General features: G+C 34.7%; 1 long non-coding RNA gene across 1 annotated transcript in view; it reads right to left on the bottom strand.

Annotated features, from left to right (window-relative positions):
• Nucleotides 1–1,531, bottom strand: part of LOC125140880 — an 18,340-nt gene extending 16,809 nt beyond the window's left edge. The window contains exon 1 of the long non-coding RNA XR_007140185.1: nt 1,500–1,531. This is a non-coding gene — a long non-coding RNA (uncharacterized LOC125140880). The remainder of the gene's footprint in view (nt 1–1,499) is intronic.
• Nucleotides 1,532–7,955: the final 6,424 nt, after the last annotated feature.

Below are 7,955 nucleotides of genomic sequence, written 5' to 3'. Positions count from 1 at the left end.
TAATACTGTCACAACAGTAAACTACGTGACCTAGTTGCCTAATGATACCAGTGCATATAGTGATGAGTTCTAAAATATTAATTTAAGCACGTGATTAATGCGAGTTTCACCTTTTCACCTGAAAGGGAACCCTGAAAGAGAGGAAGTGACGCGCTGTGAAGATTCAGCTAAGATTTAAATATAAAATAAATACTGAATAATAAAATAACGATTCCCCACCCTGACAAAAAAAATGAACAGACTATATATATAATATTATACATTTATATTTATATTATAAATGTATATTTATATTAAAATTTTAAATTATAAATAATGCAAATTATATTTAAAAACTACAGCTTGTTTGATTTTTTCACTTGTACTTTTTCTCTTCACATTTAACAGCTATGCTTTGGCTTTTGAGCAATAATCAATTATATATAATACATTATATATATATTACATTTTCTGTAACTAATAGGGATTTTCTATTATGCTAATTGAACGTTAATCTGTGCATTTTAAAACAGTTTGTTATATTTGGTAATTATAAGGAAAACATGCATCGATTTAAAGCCTAAATCTACGAGTTATTTTATGATAAATATTTAATATTGATGTATAATATAATTAATATGAATATTAAATAAACTGCTGCATAACAACATGCAGGTCTTTAAGGTTTATCCTTTGGGGAAATACTTTTAAAGAAACATTTATGATGTAAATTAGGCACTCGATATCTCTAATAAAATATAAATCTAATATAGTATCAAGTTGTGTTTGCATGTGTGGTTTTTTATTAACCTACATCTCTTGCAAAGCATCAAACACTCAGTGAGGGACCTGCGTAAGTGGAACTCTGGTTTCATTAGTGTAGAAATGTAAATGGTGATATTTACCTCGTAGGAAAAAATGTGCTGGCGAGATGTATTGTCTATATTGTGAGAGAAATCAGTGGGTTATTAGAATAACAGTAGAACACAGTGTAAGCAAGCATTTAATACATTATGCACAGCATGATTAACCCATATTGCATATTACATATTTGGTGCAAGTATGGTTAGTAGAATTTTATATAAAGACTATTTAAATATTAAAGCCCATATTGCTGTGGATTAAACAGAACTACAAAACACCGATGAAGTCGATGCTACTGCAGTTCCTCTACTTCTAAAATCCCAGCTGCCTGTTGGGTCTTTTGTTAATTGCGATTTGCTGGTAATTGTTATTTATATATTATTATTAGGACTATGATTTGACATGAGTTCTTTTTTTTTTTAGTTTTTGTTTTTGCACTTTCTGTGTGTGTGTGTGTGTGTGTGTGTGTGTGTGTGTGTGTGTGTGTGTGTGTGTGTGTGTGTGTGTGTGTGTGTGTGTGTGTGTTTGCCCGTCTCTTTTTCTAAACGGATAAACATTTTGTATAGTACCGACTCAAACTCAGGGTTATGATTTTAGAAAAACGCCAAAACATTTTGGTCTCGTAAAAAAAATGAGCAGGAAATAAGATCATTAACCTCTCTCTCTCTCTCTCTCTCTCTCTCTCTCTCTCTCTCTCTCTCTCTCTCTCTCTCTCTCTCTCTCTGTGTGTGTGTGTGTGTGTGTGTGTGTGTGTGTGTGTGTGTGTGTGTGTGTGTGTGTGTGTGTGTGTGTGTGGCCACCGCACTGTACCGCACACCACCGCAGTGCTCTTATATCCGAGTAAAATAGACTGAACACTGGAAAAGGTCATTTAAGCAAATAAGTTCGTCTAAAAATATCACGTGTCTGGTGGTTTTTGCTTTATCGCATTATGTGAAAAAAAAAAACCCTTTCTTTCTTTCTTTCTTTCTTTCTTTCTTTCTTTCTTTCTTTCTTTCTTTCTTTCTTTCTTTCTTTCTTTCCACCCTGATTCAGTTGAATTTGAATATATGAAAATAAGCTGTTCATGTAAAGAATAAAGTCTTCCGTTAAACGCAAAAATGCTCACGCAATCAATGCACGCAATATCTATAGTACATTCACAATACTAATATACACATTACTTTTTGTATATTAAAAATATATTTTTCATTTGTATTATATATAAATTCTGCATTTAAGCTTGGAACAGAGGCGCATCGGGGTGAAAATGTGTGAATATTTGGGTCTCTGCAGCACAGACACACTGTATACTTTCCTATTACTTTTATCTCAGGTAGTCCTTAGCCTCTCGTTAGCCACTAACATAAGTCTTACTTGTATTAGTTTGGCATGGTATTTAGTGCACTACTGTGCGCTTTTGGGCTGGTCTTAGGTTCAATGGGTAATTCAAAGGTGACCAGCTATTTAAACAGACCTTTCTATTTAGATATCTTAAAGATAGCATCTTAGCTACTTAATATATTTTTTAAATGTTCTCCCAGTCAGGTGTTTGATAAATTGTTTATTTCTAAAGATTTGATTTTTCTTATGGCAATATGCATGCAAAATATTTTTGTAATGTAATGTAATTTGAGTTTTCTATAATATTAAATACATCTAAAAACACATATTCAATTAATTTAATATAGAAGTAATCATCATCATCATCATCATCATCATAGATGATACCTAAGTACTATTCTCCATTAAGTTTCTCTATATATTGGAGTGAATGGATTATCTGTCTTGTGTCATATATTGAAGTCTACAGGATTCTTGTTGACCTCTTCAGCATTATTGACAGATTACTTAGTGAATGTTCACATAATGAATTCAATCAGATTACAATTAAAGCAGTGATAAGGAACATCCAGCAGAATGCTTGTCACCAATGATGCCCAGATTCATCATTTCACGCATGCCTTCTCTCACACAGTTAAATGATTTTTAGAGATTTATTTGCAATACTATTGTATTTCTATTTCCTCCTTTATTGATTATTGAGTCTGTCCGAAAGGAATTCTGTCGTTTATAGCTCCATGTGTGTGGGGTGGAAACGTCTCAGCTGCAGTTGTCACTTGTGACGTTTGCTGCAGCCCAGTGACTGATGGATGAAAATAAGCACCATAAGGCCCAGTCTTTTCTGTTGTGTGTCTGTGTGCTCTGTACGTATGTATCTTTAGAACCTGATCAAGCGTCAGGGTCAGAGTTCAAATTCAGCCAGAGGTCAAATTCAGAGAGCCAGACGACCTTGTTCGATTGCATGACCTCAGGGGTCAAAGAGTGATGGTGGAGAAGACGGCAGGGTCAGGGAGAAAAGACAGAGACTACCGATGTGGTCATCAAATTTAAATCTGTCATGTTCATTCAATTATACATGGTGTATTCAGGCGCACATGCTCCTCACGCTTATCTACCTGTTTCCCTTTTAATTTTACACATACACTATCTTTTAATATCTCTTTACTTGATACACACCAGGCTGTAAGGGCTATGCTTTCTTTTTTGCTCTGTGAGAAGGCGAAGTGTGCCAGACCTGAGTGTCCAATGGCTAACAGAGGATCAGGGCTTTTGTCCACATCCCCATCCTAATTAAAGTCTGAGTGCACTAGCAGAGAGGGTGTAGGTCGTGCACTTCTGCCAGCGACCTGTGTGAGGCAGTAGAGAGTTAGCTGTTTGATTACTCATCCTAGCTGATAAGCAGGTGAATAGGGCGTAGAGGAGGAAGGGAATTCAAAAGGATAAAAAAGAACAGGAAAAATGTTTTGTGTGTGTGTGTGTGTGTGTGTGTGTGTGTGTGTGTGTGTGTGTGTGTGTGTGTGTGTGTGTGTGTGTGTGCGTGTGCGTGTGTGTGTACTGAAGTGTCTCCACTTCTGTATCACACATAAGCACATCTAAGCACATCATCTAATCTAGAATTCTATGCAACATAATCACCACTGTCTTTCTCTTTCACTTGATTTTCTTTATACACCTTTTCCATGTTTTTTCTCCTCCCATCGATTCTTGGAAACACCTCGTACATGGTCCTGAGAATGATAAGACTGATGTTAACATTTAACACATTTTGCCTTACATTTTAGACGCTCTGCTTTTCACATCTTTGCATTCTCTCTCTATCACCTTCTTTCTTCCTTCCTTTTTTATTTTTTTTATTTTTTTTATTTGACCGTTTTCATCTTATTTTAGGATCTCCCTCTTTCCTATGGTAAAAGAATCCAGTCAGTATTTAGAGCACTGGTACACACAATTTCTTATGATGAAATCCACCACATCATTTATAGTTCCTCAGTTTAAATGTTAAATACTCCTCTATGCCTATAACCATGCAGCTGGAACATAGAATTACAGAGAAAATGGAGATAATTTCTATATTATGTTCCCATTGAGAATAAAACCATTTGCATCCCCAGGCTCCCCGATGCAGCCGAGCTGGAACAGCTGCTAAGCAGTGCTGTTCCTGGGTGAGCCCTCGGGGTGAAAATAAAATCCCCTCCACTTTACGTCTCCAATTGAAAAATGACTTTTTTCCCTTGCTCATGTACAAGCCATATAGGTGTATCAGTGTATTTCCTTTAAGAAGATCAGGGGCAATGACTGCACTTTGGTCCAAGGAACTCCTCTTCACTTTTTATCAGGACTCCAGTGGCAGGAACCATTTAGTAGTTTAATGGAAGTGTAATGGAGGTGCTTAGTGACTGTTTTGCTTGTGAGATCCTAAATGGTGACTTTGGTCCTTTTAATTCTTTTAGCACCCTGTATGCAATTTTTGTTTAATTGTCATGAACAATATTTCACACAATATATCAGTCTCTGTGACACATACAAATACATTCCGTTTCAGATTTAAGGCTTGCTGTAAAATTGTCTAAAAACGGTTGTCTTGAAAATTCGCCAGGTTTTAACTTATATGTTTTACAATCTAATGAAGGACGTATACCTCTTTATATATACACTGCACACACTGTATATCAGTATTCATTTAGAGAGAGAGAGATTTTTTTTTTTAATGAACAGTTGTGTAAGATTGTGCTTTCAAACTGACCAGCCAATATCACCAAAGAATGTACTTTTCTTCTTCACATACTGTTCATGAAATTCAGATGATGATACTTCTATGATGGAACATTCCAGATATTTCTAAGAATTCAGTGTGTTCGGGTAACAGCGTTGATGAACACATTTTCCTGAAGCATAATCAAGAAAAACACTCACATACCATGAGTGTTTTTCTTGATTATGCTTCATAAAAATGTGTCCTAAAAAAGGCAGTAAAGTAAATAAAAAGAAAAGTACAAAATCAAGATTTTCTATATTCTATATTTTATTTTTTATTTTCTGTAGATATCCATCTTTGTAGATAATGTGTGTTTTTTTGTTTGTTTGTTTTTTTACTGTGTTTACTTTTATTTCTACCTTTTTTTGTGTGTTTCATTTTAGCATCACTTTTAAAGTTGATTCCATCTCATTGTTTATTTGTTTGGGTTTAATTAAATTCAATGACACATGACAATGATGCTCAAAGGCTTGCAATTCATCTAAGAAATGTTCAGCTAAAAATGTGCTGTTAAAACCTCTTGCAATCAAAAACTCCATTTGATCTTAAAATTAATCTTCGCTCCCAAGGTCAATTTATCAGCCTCAAATGGGAACAAATTCGGTGAAGCAGAAGGAGAAGAAAAAACGCTGCTCGGAGAATACTGTAGCATGACCACATATTAGGTCTTAATTTACGACTCTTTAATCAATTCATATGGATTACTGCACCATCCACACAATGAGCATCATGTTGCTGTTTGTTTATGGTTGCTTAACTTATCCTAGCTCACAATAAGTTCATCATTTAAGCTTATGGATTTTATTTCCATGCTATTTGTAGTATAAGTGTTAGTACATTTCTCTGTTTATAAAAAGTCTAATAGGGTTTTTTTTTACGATTGATTTTTTAACAATGCTTTTTTTTACCCTTGATGTTGTAATCTTCCAAGATTTTGAAGTCATTTAGCTCTTGTGAATATTTTTTTTTCCTTTTAACCATGTGTTAAACCAGATCAATTACATTGGCATGTTTTTACAAGTTTTCTTTTCAGAAAATGGCTCCATTCTGCTTTACAGCACTGAATTAGTAAATACACAAAATGTGATTAACTAGGCATGAGGACATTGATTCGTTTTGTTTGATTAATTGATAACAAACCAGCTTTACAGAAATATAGGCATAGATTTAGATTAATAGTGAAGGATAACTATTCACAATGTTCATGAAATTCAGATCATGTATAATTTTCTGTTAAGGAAACTTTCCAGATGTTACATAGATGTTAATGTATTTTGTGTACAGTAGCTGTGTTGAGTCAACATAGATGACGTGTAATTGAATGAAATGTTAAACGGATTCACACATTAATGCGAAAATATCTGTGATAAATTTTGTAATATTTCAATGAATACATATACATGGGAAAATGTAGTTTGAGAAATAGAGACACCGACGATCCGATTCCCAAGAGCCGTATCGATACTGGGGCTAAAAATTGCAAAAAAAAAAAAAAAAACAGGAGGAGGAAAAAATAAGAAAGAATCCTCTGATCTTGTAACAAGTGCAAAATTGAATTTGATATATTTAAAGAAAAAAGAAACTGGAAAGTTTACATATAAATTGTCTTGATTTTATTCTATTTTAGATTTTTTTTGGTAAGGATTGATTTTTATTATATTTATACTTCATTAGATTTGTCATGTATAGCTAAAGCTAAGGATCTGAGTCACATTTAGTTTTTTCCATTTTAACTGCTTCAGCTAACTAAATGAGCAATTAAAGAAAAATGATCAAATGAATATTGTGTCAGTTTTGGCTGATACTTCTGATACTCAAGGGTTAGTGTAGTATTGTATTGTCTCTAGCTATAATGGTCTGATTTGAGATGGGGAAAAGATGATATTGAGATATCTATATACTGTATATCTGTAAATATATCTATCTATATCTATCTATCAATACACACACACATATACTGTGTATATATATATATATATATATATATATATATATATATATATATATATATATATATATATATATATATATATATATATATATATATGAGACACACATAGTATCATCATAATGGTATAGCTGTTAAAATTATAGAGTCACACCTCCTTTTGATCAAGCTGTGTGACTTTTTGTTATCAGTGCACATAATGAAAGTGGCTCTTTATAGGCTGGGTCTGAAAGGAAAAGCAGCCTTATACGGAACCAATGCATCCACCATGCTTTGTTATGAGCAAACCTTCAGTCTAAGAGGAAGGTCTGGCTGAGGCTTTGTGGATCCTGGCAGCTGTGGATGATCCAAATGCAAAATCATGTTGGCTATGCCTCTCTGTCTCATTCCTGCCCCAGCGTTCAGACAGCACAAGCTTAACGCTAAGGCCATCATTTCCGTTCATGCAGCAGTTTCTCTCCTCTGTTTAATGTGTGGAGAAGCGCTTTCAGATTATTGTCTAATGCCTATAACAGCACTCCGTTTTCGAGACAGCATTGTGGTCTTGATAGAGAGATGCTGACAAGACGGCTTAGAGTATGCGTTCTGGACATTTTCTACAGAGGGAGAAAAGAATTTCTTAGAAATTTTGCAGTTTGTTTCTCTTTGGTTTTTTTTTGTTTTTTTGTTTTGGTTTTTTTGACTGTTCACCCTCAGCCTATTTTAAGAACTTCATTTTTTTTCTCATGGGGGTCAAGTAGGAAAAAAGAAACTTGTGAGAAAAAAGTGAGAGAGTAGCACAGCTCAGGAAAACAAAAAGCTTTCAGGGGAGAGGGATGAAAGCGAAAGGGATGCAGACACAGAATCACCTGTGAAGCCTTGGCCTCACTCAGGCTTTTTTTTCTCCCTCCATTTTTCCTTCTCTCTTCTCTCTCTCTCTCTCTCTCTCTCTCTCTCTCTCTCTCTCTCTCTCTCTCTCTCTCTCTCTCTCTCTCTCTCTCTCTCTCTCTCTCTATCTCTCTCTCTCTCTCTCTCTCTCTCTCTCTCTCTCTCTCTCTCTCTCTCTCTCTCTCTCTCTCTCTCTCTCTCTCTCTCTCTCTAGGCAGC

This window comes from Tachysurus fulvidraco, chromosome 3, assembly GCF_022655615.1.
Source record: "Tachysurus fulvidraco isolate hzauxx_2018 chromosome 3, HZAU_PFXX_2.0, whole genome shotgun sequence".
NCBI lineage: Eukaryota > Metazoa > Chordata > Actinopteri > Siluriformes > Bagridae > Tachysurus > Tachysurus fulvidraco.
The sequence above is the reverse complement of the archived record's forward strand: the minus strand, read 5'-3'. Positions and strand labels throughout refer to the sequence as shown.